The sequence below is a fragment of the Schistocerca americana genome, chromosome X (assembly GCF_021461395.2).
Source record: "Schistocerca americana isolate TAMUIC-IGC-003095 chromosome X, iqSchAmer2.1, whole genome shotgun sequence".
Classification (NCBI taxonomy): Eukaryota; Metazoa; Arthropoda; class Insecta; order Orthoptera; family Acrididae; genus Schistocerca; species Schistocerca americana.
The window spans coordinates 52,241,484-52,265,553 of record NC_060130.1 but is presented as its reverse complement, the minus strand read 5'-3'; positions in this window follow the sequence as shown (position 1 = coordinate 52,265,553).

Sequence of the window (24,070 nt, the reverse complement as noted above, 5' to 3'; positions counted from 1 at the left end):
CTTTCTATGATTTGGACCTCTCCTGTGAGTCCAGTTTTAGATTCCGATGCTTCACTTCTGGTTTGCTGTATACCTTGGAACTTGTTATTGACGATGAAACACAGAAATTGCATCGGAAATAAATTCAAAAGGCACAATGCCAACTTAAGTACAAGAGTACTGACACCCTAACTTTCTATGATTTGAACCTCTCCTGTGAGTCCAGTTGTAGATTCGGATGCTTCACTTCAGGTTTACTGTATCCCTTGGACCATCTTATTGACGATGAAACACAGAAATTGCATCCGAATTTAACCCTGCTGTTCTGTTCGGGTCTATATGACCCGAAACGAATATGAACGTTATTTTACATTATGTAAATACCAATATATATTTATGAAACTTTGTGACTTTGTCTGAAAATGGATGAGCAGCATGTGTTTTAAAAGGTTTTAAAAAAGTTTAAGAAGTTTGGGCTTCAACTGTAATAGTTGCATATGTAATGTTCGGGTCATAATGACCCGACACAAATATGTTTAGTGTAACTCGTATTTATTTCTAAAATCTGGAAATGGCGAAAATTATTTTTGTTGTGTTGTGTGGGAATAGTGACTGCATCATTCCAACTTACTCTCAACAATCACCTAAAGCTCCATGCGTTCACAACAATGGGCTTGTTTGTTGCTTTCCCCAGGAAATAATAATTGGCAGTTCTCAATAATTGGAATGCTTTGTTTCTGCCCAGTTTGACTTGTGACACCATGGCGATGAGACCATTGAATGATCGTGAGTTGGAAGAAATAGTAAATGCCTCACCAGATGAAGGATCACTTTCTGAGTTTGAAGATCACATCAGCAATGCATCTGAAAGCGAGTGTTCCGATGACAGTTACGACAGTCCACAGCCCATACAAAATAGTGTAGAGACTTTTCTTTCTAAAAATGGGAATATAGAATGGCAGTTGCATCCACCAGCACAACATGGTCGCCTACCAGCTTCGAACATCATCAAGAGTACCCCAGGAGTTACCAGGTATGCAGTCAGCAGAATATCTGATGTAAAATGTTCATTTGAAGCAGTATTTCACACAGCGCTTCAAAATGAAATAATAGAGATGACAAATATTGAAGGGCAGCGAGTTTATGGTGAACAGTGGACAGATATTGATGGTTCTGTTTTCCATGCATACTTAGGACTCTTACTCCTAGCGGGTGTATATCGATCTCATGGGGAGTCTACAAAAAGTTTGTGGGATAAAGATACTGGGCGAAACATATTTCGAGCAACCATGTCTCATGAAACATTCTGTAAGATATCACGTGTCCTGCGATTTGACAAGAAATCTACTAGAGAGGAAAGACGACGTACTGACAAACTTGCCGCAATTCGTAGTATTTGGGAGAAGTGGGTAGAGGTCCTTCCTAAACTGTATAATCCAGGAGAAAATGTTACTGTTGACGAGCAGTTAGTAGCATTTAGAGGTCGCTGTCCATTCAAGCAGTATATCCCAAGTAAACCGGCAAAATATGGGATCAAAATATGGACCATGTGTGACAGCAAAACTTCATACGTACTGAAAGCCCAAATTTATACAGGAAAGGTGAGTGGAGCGGCACCAGAAAGAAATCAGGGAATGAGGGTGGTATCTGATCTCACTTCTGAGTTACGTGGTCAGAATATCACGTGTGACAACTTTTTTACGTCGTACAATTTGGGGCAGCTGCTTCTGAAAAGGAAATTGACTATGTTGGGAACTATACGGAAAAATAAGCCGGAGCTTCCACACAAAATGACCAACAAGGAGGTACACAGCTCTTCATTTTACTTCACAAATGACACTACTGTGGTTAATTATATTCCTAAGAGACACAAGAATGTTGTACTTATGAGCACTCTCCACCATGATGCGGAAATCAGTGACAGGGCTGATAAGAAGCCAAAAATGATTTTGGACTATAATTCAACCAAAGGTGCTGTAGACACGCTTGATCAGTTATTAGGTACATATACATGCAAACGAAAAAGTAATAGGTGGCCAATGATAGTTTTCTACAATATTCTTGATGTTTCTGCTTATAATGCATACGTTTTGTGGATTTCGGTTGACCCTAATTGGAATGCAAGCAAATTGACTAGAAGGAGAATATTCTTGGAGGAACTTGGAAAGTCACTGATAAAAGAACATATTGCATCAAGAACGCATTTCCCAAGAACAGAAGATTCTTTGAGAATGGTCACAAGCATCCAAAACCCGAATGATGTGGGTGGTGTGTCAGAATCGGTAACAACAAGAAAATCTACAAAACGTGCACGCTGTAAGTTCTGTCCATCAAGTAATGACAATAAAACAAACATGGTGTGTGGAAAATGTAGTAAACATATTTGCAAGAAACATGTAACCTACTTGTGTCCACAGTGCAAGCAGTAAGAAAAGAACTGTAGTATTTTATAAGATGATTGTATTGAAAATTCTGTTGTTTCAAATTTATGTGAATACTTGTGCCTAAACTACAATCAGTAAGAAGAGAGGATTCTAAAGTTGTAGTGCTTTCTATGTTGGAATGTAATAAAAAAACTGTAGTGTGTTCTGTACTGTAGTGTGCTCTAAGATGAATATCTGTAATGACAACTGTCTGTTGTTAGAAAATGTCAATACTTACGTCTAAACTGTCAACAATAAGAATAGAAGTATGGAAAAACTGTAGTGCTTTCTAAGTTGAATGCCTGTAATGGAAACTGTCTGTTGTTTCAAATTTATGTGCATATTTAAATGAAAAATATCCCTCAATAAAGTTGTATGCATTGTTATTATTATTATTATTACCATTATTATTATTATTATTATTATTATTATTATTACTAACAAGGTACTGGAATAGAACAACAATGTCGATAGCTAAAACTGTACCAAAATTTATGTTTCTAAAGCATTTTGATATGTCGGGTCATATTGACCCGAACAGTATATATGTCAAGTAAAAGTGAACAGAACAGCAGGGTTAATACATAAGGCACATAACCGACTTAAGTACAAGTGGACTGACTCTCTCACTTTCTATGATTTGAACCACTCCTGTGAGTCCAGTTCTAGATTCCGATGCTTCACTTCAGGTTTACTGTATCCCTTGTACCTTCTTATTGACGATGAAGCACAGAAATTGCATTGGAATTTAATACAAAAGGCACTATGCCGACTTAAGTACAAGAGGACTGACACTCTAACTTTCAATAATTTGAACCTCGCCTGTGAGTCCAGTTTTAGATTCCGATGCTTCACTTCAGGTTTACTGTATCCCTAGGACCTTCGTATTGACGATGAAACACAGAAATTGCGTCCGAATTTAATACAAAAGGCACAATGCCGACTTAAGTACAAGAGGACTGATACTCTAACTTTCTATGATGTGAACCTCTCCTGTATGTCCAGTTTTAGATTCCGATGCTTCACTTCAGGTTTACTGTATCCTTGGTCTTTCTTATTGACGATGAGACACAGAAATTATATCCGAATTTTAAACAAAAGGCACAATGCCGACTTAAGTACAAGAGGACTGACTCTCTAACTTTCTATGATTTGAACCTCTGCTGTGAGTCCAGTTTTAGATTCAGAAGCTTCACTTCTAGTTTACTGTATCCCTAGGATCTTCTTATTGACGATGAAATACAGAAATTTCTTCCGAATTTAATACAAAAGGCACTATCCCGACTTAAGTACAAGAGGACTGACACTCTGACTTTCTATGATTTGAACCTCTCCTGTGAGTCCAGTTTTAGATTCCGATGCTTCACTTCAGGTTTCCTGTATACCTATGACTTTCTTATTGACGATGATACACAGAAATTACATCAAAATTTAATACAAAAGGCACAATGCCGACTTAAGTACAAGAGTACTGACACTCTCACTTTCTATGATTTGAACCTCTCCTGTGAGTCCAGTTTTAGATTCCGATGCTTCACTTCAGGATTACTGTATAATTTGGACCTTCTTATTGACGATGAAACACAGAAATTGCATCCGAATATAATACAAAAGGCACAATGCCGACATAAGTACAAGAGGACTGACACTCTAACTTTCTATGATTTGAACTTCTCCTGTGAGTCCAGTTTTAGATTCCGATGCTTCACTTCAGGTTTACTGTATCCCTTGGACCATCTTTTTGACGATGAAACACAGAAATAGCATCCGAATTTAATACAAAAGGCACAATGCCTATTTACGTACAAGAGGACTGTTACTCTCTCTTTCTATGATTTGAACCTCTGCTGTGATTCCAGTTTTAGATTCCGATGCTGCACTTCAGGTCTACTGTATCCCTTGGACCTTCTTATTGACGATGAAACACAGAAATTGCATGCGAATTTAATACAAAATGCACAATTCCGACTTAAGTACAAGAGGACTGACACCCTCTCTTTCTATGATTTGAACCTCTCCCGTGAGTCCAGTTTTAGATTCCGGTGCTTCACTTCAGGTTTACTGTATCCCTTGTACCTTCTTATTAACAATGAAGCACAGATATTGCATCCGAATTTAATACAAAAGGCACAATGCCGACTTAAGTACAAGAGGACTGACACTCTAACTTCCTATGTATTGAACCTCTCCTGTGAGTCCAGTTTTAGGTTCGGATGCTTCACTTCAGGTTTCCTGTATACCGTGGACCTTCTTATTGACTATGAAACACAGAAATTGCATCCGAATTTAATACAAAAGGCACAATGCCGACTTCAGTACAAGAGGACTGACACTCTAACTTTCTACGATTTGAACCTCTCGTGTGAGTCCAGTTTTAGATACCGATGCTTCACTTCAGGTTTACTGTATACCTCGGAACTTCTTATTGACGATGGAACACAGAAATAGCATCGGAATTAAATTCAAAAGGCACGTGGCCGACATAAGTACAAGAGGATAGACACTCCAATTTTCTATGATTTGAACCTCTCCTGTGAGTCCAGTTTTAGATTCCGATGCTTCACTTCAGGTTTACTGTATCCCTTGGACCTTCTTATTGACGATGAAACACAGAAACTGCATCCGAATTTAATACGAAAGGCACAATGCCGACTTAAGTACAAGAGGCCTGACACTCTCACTTTCTATGATTGGAACATCTAGTGTGAGTCCAGTTTTAGATTCCGATGCTTCACTTCAGGTTTACTGTATCCCATGGGGCTCCTTATTGACGATGAAACACAGAAATTGCATCCGAATTTAATACAAAAGGCACAATGCCGACTTAAGTACAAGAGGACTGACACTCTCACTTTCTATGATTTGAACCTCTCCCGTGAGTCCAGTTTTAGATTCCGATGCCTCACTTCAGGTTTACTGTATCCCCTGTACCTTCTTATTAACGATGAAACACAGAAATTGCATCCGAATTTAATACAAAAGGCACAATGCCGACTTAAGTACAAGAGGACTGACACTCTCACTTTCTATGATTTGAACCTCAGCCGTGAGTCCAGTTTCAGATTCCGATGCCTCACTTCAGGTTTACTGTATCCCCTGTACCTTCTTATTAACGATGAAACACAGAAATTGCATCCGAATTTAATACAAAAGGCACAATGCCGACTTAAGTACAAGAGGACTGACACTCTCACTTTCTATGATTTGAACCTCTCCCGTGAGTCCAGTTTTAGATTCCGATGCCTCACTTCAGGTTTACTGTATCCCCTGTACCTTCTTATTGACGATAAAACACAGAAATTGCATCGGAATTTAATACAAAAGGCACAATGCCCACTTAAGTACAAGTGGACTGACACTCTAACATTCTATGATTGAACCTCTCCTGAGAGTCCAGTTTTAGATTCCGATGCTTCACTTCAGGTTTACTGTATTCCTTGGACCTTCTTATTGACGATGAGACACAGAAATTGCATCCGAATTTAATACAAAAGGCACAATGCCGACTTAAGTACAAGAGGACTTACTCTCTAACTTTCTATGATTTGAACCTCTACTGTGAGTCCAGTTTTAGATTCCGATGCTTCACTTCTGGTGTACTTTATCCCTTGGACCTTCTTATTGATGATGAAACACAGAGATTTCTTCCGAATTTAATACAAAAGGCACAATGCCGACTTAAGTACAAGAGGACTGACACTCTGACTTTCTATGACTTTGGACCTCTCCTGTGAGTCCAGTTTTAGATTCCGATGCTTCACCTCTGGTTTGCTGTATACCTTGGATCTTGTTATTTACGATGAAACACAGAAATTGCATCCGAATTTAATACAAAAGGCACAATGCGACTTAAGTACAAGAGGACTGACACTCTAACTTTCTATGATTTGAACCTCTCCTGTGAGTCCTGTTATAGATTCCGATTCTTCACTTCAGGTTTACTGTATCCCTTGGACCTTCTTATTAACGATGAAACACAGAAATTGCATCCGAATTTAATACAAAAGGCACAGTGCCGACTTAAGTACAAGAGGACTGACACTCTAACATTCTATGATTTGAACCTCTCCCATGAGTCCAGTTTTAGTTTCAGATGCTTCACTTCCGGTTTACTGTATCCCTTGGACCTTCTTATTGACGATGAAAGACAGAAATTGCAACCGAATTTAATACAAAAGGCACAATGCCGACTTATTTACAGGAGGACTGACACTCTAACTTTCAATGATTTGAACCTATCCTGTGAGTCCAGTTTAAATTCCGATGCTTCACTTCAGGTATACTGTATCTCTTGGAATTCGTATTGACGATGAAACACAGAAATTGCATCCGAATTTAATAAAAAAGGCACAATGCCGCCTGAAGAACATTGGGACTGACATACTAACTTTCTATGATTTGAACCTCTCGTGTGAGTCCAGTTTTAGATACCGATGCTTCACTTCAGGTTTACTGTATACCTCTGAACTTCTTATTGACGATGGAACACAGAAATGGCATCGGAATTAAATTCAAAAGGCACATTGCCGACATAAGTACAAGAGGACAGACACTCCAACTTTCTATGATTTGAACCTCTCCTGTGAGTCCAGTTTTAGATTCCGATGCTTCACTTCAGGTTTACTGTATCCCTTGGACCTTCTTATTGACGATGAAACACAGAAACTGCATCCGAATTTAATACGAAAGGCACAATGCCGACTTAAGTACAAGAGGCCTGACACTCTCACTTTCTATGATTGGAACCTCTAGTGTGAGTCCAGTTTTAGATTCCGATGCTTCACTTCAGGTTTACTGTATCCCATGGGGCTCCTTATTGACGATGAAACACAGAAATTGCATCCGAATTTAATACAAAAGGCAGAATGCCGACTTAAGTACAAGAGGACTGACACTCTCACTTTCTGTGATTTGAACCTCTCCCGTGAGTCCAGTTTTAGATTCCGATGCTTCACTTCAGGTTTACTGTATCCCCTGTACCTTCTTATTAACGATGAAACACAGAAATTGCATCCGAATTTAATACAAAAAGCACAATGCCGACTTAAGTACAAGAGGACTGACACTCTCACCTTCTATGATTTGAACCTCTCCTGTGAGTCCAGTTTTAGTTTCCGTGGCCTCCCTTCAGGTTTACTGTATCCCTTGGACCTTCTTATTGACGATAAAACACAGAAATTGCATCGGAATTTAATACAAAAGGCACAATGCCCACTTAAGTACAAGAGAACTGACACTCTAACATTCTATGATTGAACCACTCCTGAGAGTCCAGTTTTAGATTCCGATGCTTCACTTGAGGTTTACTGTATCCCTTGGACCATCTTATTGACGATGAAACACAGAAATTGCATCCGAATTTAATACAAAAGGCACAATGCCGACTTACGTACAAGGGGACTGACACTCTCACTTTCTATGATTTTAACCTCTCCTGTGAGTCCAGTTCTAGATTCCGATGCTTCACGTCAGGTTTACTGTATCCCTTGTACCTTCTTATTGACGATGAAACACAGATATTGCATCTGAATTTAATAGAAAAGGCACAATGCCGACTTAAGTACAAGAGGACTTACTCTCTAACTTTCAATAATTTGAACCTCGCCTGTGAGTCCACTTTTAGATTCCGATGCTTCACTTCAGGTTTACTGTATCCCTAGGCCCTTCGTATTGACGATGAAACACAGAAATTGCATCCGAATTGAATACAAAAGGCACAATGACGACTTAAATACAAGAGGACTGATACTCTAATTTTCTATGATTTGAACCTCTCCTGTAAGTCCAGTTTTAGATACCGATGCTTCACTTCAGGTTTCCTGTATACCTTGGACCTTGTCATTAACGGTGAAACACAGAAATTGCATCCGAATTTAATACAAAAGGCATAATGCCGACTTAAGTACAAGGGGACTGACATTCTAACTATCTATGATTTGAACCTCTCCTGTGACTCCAGTTTTTGATTCCGATGCTTCACTTCAGGTTTACTGTATCCCATGAACCTTCTTATTGACGATGAAACACAGAAATTGCATCCGAATTTAATACAAAAGGCACAATTCCGACTTAAGTACAAGAGGACTGACAACTTCTCTTTCTATGATTTGAACCTCTCCCGTGAGTCCAGTTTTAGATTCCGATGCTTCACTTCAGGTTTACTGTATCCCTTGTACCTTCTTATTAACGATGAAGCACAGATATTGCATCCGAATTTAATACAAAAGGCACAATGCCGACTTAAGTACAAGAGGACTGACACTCTAACTTCCTTTGTATTGAATCTCTCCTGTGAGTCCAGTTTTAGGTTCGGATGCTTCCCTTCAGGTTTCCTGTATACCTTGGACTTTCTAATTGACTATGAAACACAGAAATTGCATCCGAATTTAATACAAAAGGCACAATGCCGACTTAAGTACAAGAGGACTGACACTCTAACTTTCTATGATTTTAACCTCTCCTGTGAGTCCAGTTTTAGATTCCAATGCCTCACTTCAGGTTTACTGTATCCCTTGGACCTTCTTATTGACGATGAAACACAGAAATTGCATCGAAATTTAATACAAAAGGCACAATGCCGACTTAAGTACAAGAGGACTGACACTCTAACTTTCAATAATTTGAACCTCTCCTGTGAGTCCAGTTTTAGATTCCGATGCTTCACTTCAGGTTTACTGTATCCCTTGGACCTTCGTATTGACGATGAAACACAGAAATTGCATCCGAATTTAATACAGAAGGCACTATGCCGACTTAAGTACAAGAGGACTGACACTCTAACTTTTTATGATTTGAACCTCTCCTGTGAGTCCAGTTTTTGATTCCGATGCTTCACTTCAGGTTTCCTGTATACCTTGGACTTTCTTATTGCATATGAAACACAGAAATTGCATCCGAATTTAATACAAAAGGCACAATGCCGACTTAAGTAGAAGGGGACTGACACTCTAACATTCTATGATTTGAACCTCTCCTGAGAGCCCAGTTTTAGATTCCGATGCTTCACTTGAGGTTTACTATATCCCTTGGACCATCTTATTGACGATGAAACACAGAAATTGCATCCGAATTTAATACAAAAGGCACATAGCCGACTTAAGTACAAGGGGACTGACACTCTCACTTTCTATGATTTGAACCTCTCCTTTGAGTCCAGTTCTAGATTTCGATGCTTCACTTCAGGTTTACTGTATCCCTTGTACCTTCTTATTGACAATGAAATACAGAAATTGCATTGGAATTTAATACAAAAGACACTATGCCGACTTAAGTACAAGAGGACTGACACTCTAACTTTCAATAATTTGAACCTCGCCTGTGAGTCCAGTTGTAGATTCCTATGCTTCACTTCAGGTTTACCGTTTCCCTAGGACCTTCGTATTGACGATGAAACACAGAAATTGCATCCGAATTTAAAACAAAAGCACAATGCCGACTTAAGTACAAGAGGACTGATACTCTAACTTTCTATGATTTGAACCTCTCTTGTAAGTCCAGTTTTAGATTCCGATGCTTCACTTCAGGTTTACTGTATCCCTTGGACCTTCTTATTGACGATGAGACACAGAAATTGCATCCGAATTTAATACAAAAGGCACAATGCCGACTTAAGTACAAGAGGACTGACTCTCTAACTTTCTATGATTTGAACCTCTCGTGTGAGTCCAGTTTTAGATTCCGATGCTTCACGTCTTGTTTACTGTATCCCTTGGATCTTCTTATTGACGATGAAACACAGAAATTTCTTCCGAATTTAATACAAAAGGCACAATGCCGACATAAGTACAAGAGTACTGACACTCTCACTTTCTATGACTTGAACCTCTCCTGTGAGTCCACTTTTAGATTCCGATGCTTCACTTCAGGATTACTGTATAATTTGGACCTTCTTATTGGCGATGAAACACAGAAATTGCATCCAAATTTAATACAAAAGGCACAATGCCGACATAAGTACAAGAGGACTGACACTCTAACTTTCTATGATTTGAACCTCTCCTGTAAGTCCAGTTTTAGATTCCGATGCTTCACTTCAGATTTACTGTATCCCTTGGACCTTCTTATTGACGATGAGACACAGAAATTGCATCCGAATTTAATACAAAAGGCACAATGCCGACGTAAGTACAAGAGGACTTACTCTCTAACTTTCTATGATTTGAACCTCTCCTGTGAGTCCAGTTTTAGATTCCGATGCTTCACTTCCCGTTTACTGTATCCCTTGGACCTTCTTATTGACGATGAAACACAGAGATTTCTTCCGAATTTAATACAAAAGGCAACAATGCCGACTTAAGTACAAGAGGACTGACACTCTGACTTTCTATGATTTGGACCTCTCCTGTGAGTCCAGTTTTAGTTTCCGATGCTTCACTTCTGGTTTTCTGTATACCTTGGAACTTGTTATTGACGATGAAACACAGAAATTGCATCGGAAATAAATTCAAAAGGCACAATGCCGACTTAAGTACAAGAGTACGGACACCCTAACTTTCTATGATTTGAACCTCTCCTGTGAGTCCAGTTTTAGATTCGGATGCTTCACTTCAGGTTTACTGTATCCCTTGGACCATCTTATTGACGATGAAACACAGAAATTGCATCCGAAATTAATACATAAGGCACATATCCGACTTAAGTACAAGTGGACTGACACTCTCACTTTCTATGATTTGAACCTCTCCTGTGAGTCCAGTTCTAGATTCCGATGCTTCAATTCAGGTTTACTGTATCCCTTGTACCTTCTTATTGACGAAGAAGCACAGAAATTGCATTGGAATTTAATACAAAAGGCACTATGCCGACTTAAGTACAAGAGGACTGACACTCTAACTTTCAATAATTTGAACCTCGCCTGTGAGTCCAGTTTTAGATTCCGATGCTTCACTTCAGGTTTACTGTATCCCTAGGACCTTCGTATTGACGATGAAACACAGAAATTGCATCCGAATTTAATACAAAATGCACAATGCCGTCTTAAGTACAAGAGGACTGATACTCTAACTTTCTATGATGTGAACCTCTCCTGTATGTCCAGTTTTAGATTCCGATGCTTCACTTCAGGTTTACTGTATCCTTGGACTTTCTTATTGACGATGAGACACAGAAATAACATCCGAATTTAATACAAAAGGCACAATGCCGACTTAAGTACAAGAGGACTGACTCTCTAACTTTCTATGATTTGAACCTCTGCTGTGAGTCCAGTTTTAGATTCCGAAGCTTCACTTCTGGTTTACTGTATCCCTAGGATCTTCTTATTGACGATGAAATACAGAAATTTCTTCCGAATTTAATACAAAAGGCACAATCCCGACTTAAGTACAAGAGGACTGACACTCTGACTTTCTATGATTTGAACTTCTCCTGTGAGACCAGTTTTAGATTCCGATGCTTCACTTCAGATTTCCTGTATACCTATGACTTTCTTATTGACGATGATACACAGAAATTACATCAAAATTTAATACAAAAGGCACAATGCCGTCTTAAGTACAAGAGTACTGACACGCTCACTTTCTATGATTTGAACCTCTCCTGTGAGTCCAGTTTTAGATTCCGATGGTTCACTTCAGGATTACTGTATAATTTGGACCTTCTTATTGACGATGAAACACAGAAATTGCATGCGAATATAATACAAGAGGCACAATGCCGACATTAGTACAAGAGGACTGACACTCTAACTTTCTATGATTTGAACTTCTCCTGTGAGTCCAGTTTTAGATTCCGATGCTTCACTTCAGGTTTACTGTATCACTTGAATCTTGTTATTGACGATGAAACACAAAAATTGCATCCGAATTTAATACAAAAGGCACAATGCCGACTTAAGTACAAGAGGACTGACACTCTAACTTTCTATGATTTGAACCTCTCCAGTAAGTCCAGTTTTAGATTCCGATGCTTCACTTCAGGTTTACTGTATCCCTTGGACCTTCTTATTGACGATGAGACACAGAAATTGCATCCGAATTTAATACAAAAGGCACAATGCCGACTTAAGTACAAAAGGACTTACTCTCTAACTTTCTATGATTTGAACCTCTCCTGTGAGTCCAGTTTTAGATTCCGATGCTTCACTTCTGGTTTACTGTATCCCTTGGACCTTCTTATTGACGATGAAACACAGAGATTTCTTCCGAATTTAATACAAAAGGCACAATGCCGACTTACGTAAAAGAGGACTGACACTCTGACTTTCTATGATTTGGACCTCTCCTGTGAGTCCAGTTTTAGATTCCGATGCTTCACTTCTGGTTTGCTGTATACCTTGGAACTTGTTATTGACGATGAAACACAGAAATTGCATCGGAAATAAATTCAAAAGGCACAATGCCAACTTAAGTACAAGAGTACTGACACCCTAACTTTCTATGATTTGAACCTCTCCTGTGAGTCCAGTTGTAGATTCGGATGCTTCACTTCAGGTTTACTGTATCCCTTGGACCATCTTATTGACGATGAAACACAGAAATTGCATCCGAATTTAATACATAAGGCACATAACCGACTTAAGTACAAGTGGACTGACTCTCTCACTTTCTATGATTTGAACCACTCCTGTGAGTCCAGTTCTAGATTCCGATGCTTCACTTCAGGTTTACTGTATCCCTTGTACCTTCTTATTGACGATGAAGCACAGAAATTGCATTGGAATTTAATACAAAAGGCACTATGCCGACTTAAGTACAAGAGGACTGACACTCTAACTTTCAATAATTTGAACCTCGCCTGTGAGTCCAGTTTTAGATTCCGATGCTTCACTTCAGGTTTACTGTATCCCTAGGACCTTCGTATTGACGATGAAACACAGAAATTGCGTCCGAATTTAATACAAAAGGCACAATGCCGACTTAAGTACAAGAGGACTGATACTCTAACTTTCTATGATGTGAACCTCTCCTGTATGTCCAGTTTTAGATTCCGATGCTTCACTTCAGGTTTACTGTATCCTTGGTCTTTCTTATTGACGATGAGACACAGAAATTATATCCGAATTTAATACAAAAGGCACAATGCCGACTTAAGTACAAGAGGACTGACTCTCTAACTTTCTATGATTTGAACCTCTGCTGTGAGTCCAGTTTTAGATTCAGAAGCTTCACTTCTAGTTTACTGTATCCCTAGGATCTTCTTATTGACGATGAAATACAGAAATTTCTTCCGAATTTAATACAAAAGGCACTATCCCGACTTAAGTACAAGAGGACTGACACTCTGACTTTCTATGATTTGAACCTCTCCTGTGAGTCCAGTTTTAGATTCCGATGCTTCACTTCAGGTTTCCTGTATACCTATGACTTTCTTATTGACGATGATACACAGAAATTACATCAAAATTTAATACAAAAGGCACAATGCCGACTTAAGTACAAGAGTACTGACACTCTCACTTTCTATGATTTGAACCTCTCCTGTGAGTCCAGTTTTAGATTCCGATGCTTCACTTCAGGATTACTGTATAATTTGGACCTTCTTATTGACGATGAAACACAGAAATTGCATCCGAATATAATACAAAAGGCACAATGCCGACATAAGTACAAGAGGACTGACACTCTAACTTTCTATGATTTGAACTTCTCCTGTGAGTCCAGTTTTAGATTCCGATGCTTCACTTCAGGTTTACTGTATCCCTTGGACCATCTTTTTGACGATGAAACACAGAAATAGCATCCGAATTTAATACAAAAGGCACAATGCCTATTTACGTACAAGAGGACTGTTACTCTCTCTTTCTATGATTTGAACCTCTGCTGTGAGTCCAGTTTTAGATTCCGATGCTGCACTTCAGGTCTACTGTATCCCTTGGACCTTCTTATTGACGATGAAACACAGAAATTGCATCCAAATTTAATACAAAAGGCACGATGCCGACTTAAGTACAAGAGGACTGACACTCTCACATTCTATAATTGGAACCTCTTCTGTGAGTCCAGTTTTAGATTCCGATGCTTCACTTCAGCTTTACTGTATCCCTTGGACCTTCTTATTGACGATGAAACACAGAAATTGCATGCGAATTTAATACAAAAGGCACAATTCCGACTTAAGTACAAGAGGACTGACACCCTCTCTTTCTATGATTTGAACCTCTCCCGTGAGTCCAGTTTTAGATTCCGGTGCTTCACTTCAGGTTTACTGTATCCCTTGTACCTTCTTATTAACAATGAAGCACAGATATTGCATCCGAATTTAATACAAAAGGCACAATGCCGACTTAAGTACAAGAGGACTGACACTCTAACTTCCTATGTATTGAACCTCTCCTGTGAGTCCAGTTTTAGGTTCGGATGCTTCACTTCAGGTTTCCTGTATACCGTGGACCTTCTTATTGACTATGAAACACAGAAATTGCATCCGAATTTAATACAAAAGGCACAATGCCGACTTCAGTACAAGAGGACTGACACTCTAACTTTCTACGATTTGAACCTCTCGTGTGAGTCCAGTTTTAGATACCGATGCTTCACTTCAGGTTTACTGTATACCTCGGAACTTCTTATTGACGATGGAACACAGAAATAGCATCGGAATTAAATTCAAAAGGCACGTGGCCGACATAAGTACAAGAGGATAGACACTCCAATTTTCTATGATTTGAACCTCTCCTGTGAGTCCAGTTTTAGATTCCGATGCTTCACTTCAGGTTTACTGTATCCCTTGGACCTTCTTATTGACGATGAAACACAGAAACTGCATCCGAATTTAATACGAAAGGCACAATGCCGACTTAAGTACAAGAGGCCTGACACTCTCACTTTCTATGATTGGAACATCTAGTGTGAGTCCAGTTTTAGATTCCGATGCTTCACTTCAGGTTTACTGTATCCCATGGGGCTCCTTATTGACGATGAAACACAGAAATTGCATCCGAATTTAATACAAAAGGCACAATGCCGACTTAAGTACAAGAGGACTGACACTCTCACTTTCTATGATTTGAACCTCTCCCGTGAGTCCAGTTTTAGATTCCGATGCCTCACTTCAGGTTTACTGTATCCCCTGTACCTTCTTATTAACGATGAAACACAGAAATTGCATCCGAATTTAATACAAAAGGCACAATGCCGACTTAAGTACAAGAGGACTGACACTCTCACCTTCTATGATTTGAACCTCTCCTGTGAGTCCAGTTTTAGTTTCCGTGGCCTCCCTTCAGGTTTACTGTATCCCTTGGACCTTCTTATTGACGATAAAACACAGAAATTGCATCGGAATTTAATACAAAAGGCACAATGCCCACTTAAGTACAAGTGGACTGACACTCTAACATTCTATGATTGAACCTCTCCTGAGAGTCCAGTTTTAGATTCCGATGCTTCACTTCAGGTTTACTGTATTCCTTGGACCTTCTTATTGACGATGAGACACAGAAATTGCATCCGAATTTAATACAAAAGGCACAATGCCGACTTAAGTACAAGAGGACTTACTCTCTAACTTTCTATGATTTGAACCTCTCCTGTGAGTCCAGTTTTAGATTCCGATGCTTCACTTCTGGTTTACTTTATCCCTTGGACCTTCTTATTGATGATGAAACACAGAGATTTCTCCCGAATTTAATACAAAAGGCACAATGCCGACTTAAGTACAAGAGGACTGACACTCTGACTTTCTATGACTTTGGACCTCTCCTGTGAGTCCAGTTTTAGATTCCGATGCTTCGCCTCTGGTTTGCTGTATACCTTGGATCTTGTTATTTACGATGAAACACAGAAATTGCATCCGAATTTAATACAAAAGGCACAATGCCGACTTAAGTACAAGAGGACTGACACTCTAACTTTCTATGATTTGAACCTCTCCTGTGAGTCCTGTTATAGATTCCGATTCTTCACTTCAGGTTTACTGTATCCCTTGGACCTTCTTATTAACGATGAAACACAGAAATTGCATCCGAATTTAATACAAAAGGCACAGTGCCGACTTAAGTACAAGAGGACTGACACTCTAACATTCTATGATTTGAACCTCTCCCATGAGTCCAGTTTTAGTTTCAGATGCTTCACTTCCGGTTTACTGTATCCCTTGGACCTTCTTATTGACGATGAAAGACAGAAATTGCAACCGAATTTAATACAAAAGGCACAATGCCGACTTATTTACAGGAGGACTGACACTCTAACTTTCAATGATTTGAACCTATCCTGTGAGTCCAGTTTAAATTCCGATGCTTCACTTCAGGTATACTGTATCTCTTGGAATTCGTATTGACGATGAAACACAGAAATTGCATCCGAATTTAATAAAAAAGGCACAATGCCGCCTGAAGAACATTGGGACTGACACACTAACTTTCTATGATTTGAACCTCTCGTGTGAGTCCAGTTTTAGATACCGATGCTTCACTTCAGGTTTACTGTATACCTCTGAACTTCTTATTGACGATGGAACACAGAAATAGCATCGGAATTAAATTCAAAAGGCACATTGCCGACATAAGTACAAGAGGACAGACACTCCAACTTTCTATGATTTGAACCTCTCCTGTGAGTCCAGTTTTAGATTCCGATGCTTCACTTCAGGTTTACTGTATCCCTTGGACCTTCTTATTGACGATGAAACACAGAAACTGCATCCGAATTTAATACGAAAGGCACAATGCCGACTTAAGTACAAGAGGCCTGACACTCTCACTTTCTATGATTGGAACCTCTAGTGTGAGTCCAGTTTTAGATTCCGATGCTTCACTTCAGGTTTACTGTATCCCATGGGGCTCCTTATTGACGATGAAACACAGAAATTGCATCCGAATTTAATACAAAAAGCAGAATGCCGACTTAAGTACAAGAGGACTGACACTCTCACTTTCTGTGATTTGAACCTCTCCCGTGAGTCCAGTTTTAGATTCCGATGCTTCACTTCAGGTTTACTGTATCCCCTGTACCTTCTTATTAACGATGAAACACAGAAATTGCATCCGAATTTAATACAAAAGGCACAATGCCGACTTAAGTACAAGAGGACTGACACTCTCACCTTCTATGATTTGAACCTCTCCTGTGAGTCCAGTTTTAGTTTCCGTGGCCTCCCTTCAGGTTTACTGTATCCCTTGGACCTTCTTATTGACGATAAAACACAGAAATTGCATCGGAATTTAATACAAAAGGTACAATGCCCACTTAAGTACAAGAGAACTGACACTCTAACATTCTATGATTGAACCACTCCTGAGAGTCCAGTTTTAGATTCCGATGCTTCACTTGAGGTTTACTGTATCCCTTGGACCATCTTATTGACGATGAAACACAGAAATTGCATCCGAATTTAATACAAAAGGCACAATGCCGACTTACGTACAAGGGGACTGACACTCTCACTTTCTATGATTTTAACCTCTCCTGTGAGTCCAGTTCTAGATTCCGATGCTTCACGTCAGGTTTACTGTATCCCTTGTACCTTCTTATTGACGATGAAACACAGATATTGCATCTGAATTTAATAGAAAAGGCACAATGCCGACTTAAGTACAAGAGGACTGACTCTCTAACTTTCAATAATTTGAACCTCGCCTGTGAGTCCACTTTTAGATTCCGATGCTTCACTTCAGGTTTACTGTATCCCTAGGCCCTTCGTATTGGCGATGAAACACAAAAATTGCATCCGAATTTAATACAAAAGGCACAATGCCGACTTAAATACAAGAGGACTGATACTCTAACTTTCTATGATTTGAATCTCTCCTGTAAGTCCAGGTTTAGATTCCGATGCTTCACTTCAGGTTTACTGTATCCCTTGGACCTTCCTATTGACGATGAGACACAGAAATTGCATCCGAATTTAATACAAAAGGCACAATGCCGACTTAAGTACAAGAGGACTGACACTCTCACCTTCTATGATTTGAACCTCTCCTGTGAGTCCAGTTTTAGATTCCGATGCTTCACTTCTGGTTTACTGTATCCCTTGGACCTTCTTATTGACGATGAAACACAGAAATTGCATCGGAAATAAATTGAAAGGCACAATGCCGACTTAAGTACAAGAGGACTGACACTCTAACTTTCTATGATTTGAACCTCTCCTGTGAGTCCAGTTTTAGATTCCGATGCTTCACTTCAGGTTTCCTGTATTCCTTGGACTTTCTTATTGACTATGAAACACAGAAATTGCATCCAAACTTAATACAAATGGCACAATGCCGACTTAAGTACAAGCAGACTGACACTCTCACTTTCTATGATTTGAACCTCTCTTGTGAGTCCAGTTTTAGATTCCGATGCTTCACTTCAAGTTTACTGTATCCCTTGTACCTTCTTATTGACGATGAAACACAGAAGTTGCATCCGAATTTAATACAAAAGGCCCAATAACGACTTAAGTACAAGAGGACTGACACTATCACTTTCTATGATTTGAACCTCTCCTGTAAGTCCAGTTTTAGATTCCGATGTTTCACTTCAGGTTTGCTGTATACCTTGGAACTTGTTATTGACGATGAAACACAGAAATTGCATTCGAATTTAACGCAAAAGGCACAATGCCGACTAAAGTACAAGAGGACTGACACTCTCACTTTCTATGGATTGATCCTCTCCCATGAGTCCAGTTTTAGATTCCGATGCTTCACTTCAGGTTTACTGTATGCCTTGTACCTTCTTATTAACGATGATTCACAGAAATTGCATCCGAATTTAATACAAAAGGCACAATGCCAACGTAAGCACAAGCGGATTGACACTCTCACCTTCTATGATTTGAACCTCTCCTGTGAGTCCAGTTTTAGATTCCGATTCTTCACTTCAGGTTTACTGTATCCCTTGGACCTTCTTATTAACGATGAAACACAGAAATTGCATCCGAATTTAATACAAAAGGCAGAATGCCGACTTAAGTACAAGAGGACTGAGACTCTAACATTCTATGATTTGAACCTCTCCTGTGAGTACAGTTTTAGATTCCTTTGCTTCACTTCAGGTTTAAGGTATCCCTTGGACCTTCTTATTGACGATGAAACACAGAAATTGCATCCGAATTTAATACAAAAGGCACAACACCGACTTAAGTACAAGAGGACTGACACTCTCACTATCTATGATTTGAACCTCTCCCATGAGTCCAGTTTTAGTTTCAGATGCTTCACTTTAGGTTTACTGTATCCCTTGGACCTTCTTATTGACGATGAAAGACAGAAAATGCAACCGAATTTGATACAAAAGGCACAATGCCGACTTAAGTACAAGTGGACTGACACTCTCACTTTCTATGATTTGAACCACTCCCATGAGTCCAGTTTTAGATTCCGATGTTTCACTTCAGGTTTACTGTATGCCTTGTACCTTCTTATTTACGATGATACACAGAAATTGCATTCGAATTTAATACAAAAGGCACAATGCCAACGTAAGCACAAGAGGACTGACACTCTCACCTTCTATGATTTGAACCTCTCCTGTGAGTCCAGTTTTAGATTCCGATGCTTCACTTCAGGTTTACTGTATACCTCGGAACTTCTTATTGACGATGGAACACACAAATAGCATCGGGATTAAATTCCAAAGGCACATTGCCGACATTAGTACAAGAGGACTGACACACCAACTTTCTATGATTTGAACCTCTCCTGTGAGTCCAGTTTTAGATTCCGATGCTTCACTTCAGGTTTACTGTATCCCTCGGACCTTCTTATTGACGATGAAACACAGAAACTGCATCCGAATTTAATACGAAAGGCACAATGCCGACTTAAGTACAAGAGGACTGACACTCTCACTTTCTATGATTTAAACCTCTCCTGTGAGTCCAGTTTTAGATTCCGTTGCTTCACTTCAGGTTTACTGTATCCCTTGTACCCTCTTATTAATGATGAAACACAGAAATTGCATCCGAATTTATTACAAAAGGCACAATGCCGACTTAAGGACAAGAGGACATACACTCTAACTTTCTATGATTTAAACCTCTCCTGTGAGTCCAGTTTCAGATTCCGATGCATCACTTCAGGTTACCTGTATACCTTGGACTTACCTATTGACTATGAAACATAGAAGTTGCATCCGAATTTAATACAAAAGGCACAATGCCGACTTAAGTACAAGAAGACTGACACTCTCACTTTCTATGATTTGAACCTCTCCTGTGAGTCCAGTTTTAGATTCCGATGCTTCACTTCAGGTTTACTGTATACCTTGGACCCTCTTATTGACGATGAAACACAGAAATTGCATCGGAATTTAATACAAAAGGCACAATGCCATCTTAAGTACTAGAGGACTGACACCCAAACTATCTATGATTTGAACGTCTCCTGTGAGTCCAGTTTTAGATTCCGATGCTTCACTTCAGGTGTACTGTATCCCTTGGACCTTGTTATTGACGATGAAACACAGAACCTGCATCCGAATTGAATACAAAAGGCACAATGCCGACTAAAGTAACAGAGGACTGACACTCTAACTTTCTATGAATTAAACCTCTCCTGTGAGTCCACTTTTAGATTCCGATGCTACACTTCAGATTTACTGTATCCCTTGGACCTTCTTATTGACGATGATACACAGAAATTGCTTCCGAATTTAATACAAAAGGCACAATGTCGATAAAGTACAAGAGGACTGACACTATCACTTTCTATTATTTTAACCCCTCCCGTGAGTCCAGTTTTAGATTCCGATGCTTCACTTCAGGTTTACTGTTTCCCTTGTACCTTCTTATTGACGATGAAACACAGAAATTGCATCCGAATTAATACAAAAGGCACAATGCCCACTTCAGTACAAGAGGACTGACACTCTAACTTTCTATAATTTGAACATCTCCTGTGAGTCCAGTTTTAGGTTCCGATGCTTCACTTCAGGTTTCCTGGATACCTTGGACTTTTTTATTGACAATGAAACACAGAAATTGCATCCGAATTTAATACAAAAGGCACAATTTCGACTTATGTACAAGAGGACTGACACTCTCACTTTCTATGTTTTGAACCTCTCCTGTGAGTCCAGTTTTAGATTCCGATGCTTCAGGGTTACTGTTTCCCTTGGACCTTCTTATTGACAATGAAACACAGAAATTGCATCCGAATTTAATACAAAAGGCACAATGCCGACTTAAGTACAAGAGGACTGACACTCTAAATTTTTATGATTTGAACCTCTCCTGTGGGTCCAGTTATAGATTCCGATTCTTCACTTCAGGTTTACTGTATCCCTTGGACCTTCATATTAACGATGAAACACAGAAATTGCATCCGAATTTAATACAAAAGGCACAATGCCGACTTAAGTACAAGAGGACTGACACTCTAACATTCTATGATTTGAACCTCTCCTGTGAGTCCAGTTTTAGATTCCGATGCTTCACTTCAGGTTTTACGGTATCCCTTGGACCTTCTTATTGACGATGAAACACAGAAATTGCATCCGAATTTAATACAAAAGGCACATTGCCGACTTTAGTGCAAGTGGACTGACACTCTCACTTTCTATGATTTGAACCTCTCCCATGAGTCCAGTTTTAGTTTCCGATGCTTCACTTCAGGTTTACTGTATCCCTTGGACCTTCTTATTGACGATGAAAGTCAGAAATTGCAACCGAATTTAATACAAAAGGCACAATGCCGACTTAAGTACAGGAGGACTGACACTCTATCTTTCAATGATTTGAACTTATCCTATGAGTCCAGTTTTAGATTCCGATGCTTCACTTCAGGTTTACTGTATCCCTTGGACCTTTGTATTGAAGATGAAACACAGAAATTGCATCTGACTTTAATAAAAAAGGCACAATGCCGACTTAAGAACAAGAGGACTGACACTCTCACTTTCTATGATTTAAACCTCTCCTGTGAGTCCAGTTTTAGATTCCGTTGCTTCACTTCAGGTTTACTGTATCCCTTGTACCTTCTTATTAGTGATGAAACACAGAAATTGCATCCGAATTTATTACAAAAGGCACAATGCCGACTTAAGTACAAGAGGACAGACACTCTAACTTTCTATGATTTGAACCTCTCCTGTGAGTCCAGTTTCAGATTCCGATGCTTCACTTCAGGTTACCTGTATACCTTGGACCTTCTTATTGACTATGAAACACAGAAATTGCATCCGAATTTAATACAAAAGGCACTATGCCGACTTAAGTACAAGAGGACTGACACTCTCACTTTCTATGATGTGAACCTCTCCTGTGAGTCCAGTTTTAGATTCCGATGCTATCACTTCAGGTTTACTGTATTATTTGGACCTTCTTTTTGACGATGAAACACAGAAATTGCATCGGAATTTAATACAAAAGGCACAATGCCATCTTAAGTACAAGAGGACTGACACTCTCACCTTCTATGATTTGAACCTCTCCTGTGAGTCCAGTATTAGATTCAGATGCTTCACTTCCGGTTTACTGTTTACCTCGGAACTTCTTATTGACGATGAAACACAGAAATTACATCGGAATTAAATTCAAAAGGCACAATACCGACCTATGTACAAGAGGACTGACACTCTAACTATCTATGGCTTGAACGTCTCCTGTGAGTCCAGTTTTGGATTCCGAAGCTTCACTTCAGGTTTACTGTATCCCTTGGACCTTCTTATTGACGATGAAACACAGAAACTGCATCCGAATTTAATACAAAAGGCACAATACCGACTAAAGTACAAGAGGACTGACCCTCTAACTTTCTATGAATTGAACCACTCCTGTGAGTCCACTTTTAGATTCCGATGCTTCACTTTAGATTTACTGTATCCCTTGGACCTTCTTATTGACGATGATACACAGAAATTGCTTCCGAATTTAATACAAAAGGCACAATGTCGACTTAAGTACAAGAGGACTGACACACTCTTTTTCTATTATTTTAACCTCTCCCGTGAGTCCAGTTTTAGATTCCGATGCTTCACTACAGGGTTACTGTATCCCTTATACCTTCTTATTGACGATGAAACACAGAAATTGCATCCGAATTTAATACAATGGGCACAATGCCGACATAAGTACAAGAGGACTGACACTCTAATTTTCTATAATTTGAACTTCTCCTGTGAGTCTAGTTTTAGATTCCGATGCTTCAATACAGGTTTCCTGTATACCTTGGACTTTCTTTTTGACAATGAAACACAGAAATTGCATCTGAATTTAATACAAAAGGCACAATGCCGACTTAAGTACAAGAGGACTCACACTATAACATTCTATGATTTTAACCTCTTTTGTGAGTCCAGTTTTAGATTCCGATGCTTCACTTCAGGTTTACTGTATACCTTGGAGCTTCCAATTGAAGATGAAACACAGAAATTGCATCCGAATTTAATACAAAATGCACAATGCCGACTTAAGTACAAGAAGACTGACACTCTCACTTTCTATTATTTTAACCTCTCCCGTGAGTCCAGTTTTAGATTCTGATGCTTCACTTCAGGTTTACTGTATCCCTTGTACCTTCTTATTGACGATGAAACACAGACATTTCATCCGAATTTAATACAAAAGGCACAATTCCGACTTAAGTACAAGAGGAATGACACTCTAACTTTCTATGATTTGAACCTCTTCTGTGAGTCTAGTTTTAGATTCCGATGCTTCACTTCAGGTTTACTGTATACCTCGGAACTTCTTATTGACGATGGAACTCAGATATCGCATCGGAATTAAATTCAAATGGCACAATGCCGACTTAAGTACAAGAGGACTAACACTCCAACTTTCTATGATGTGAACCTCTC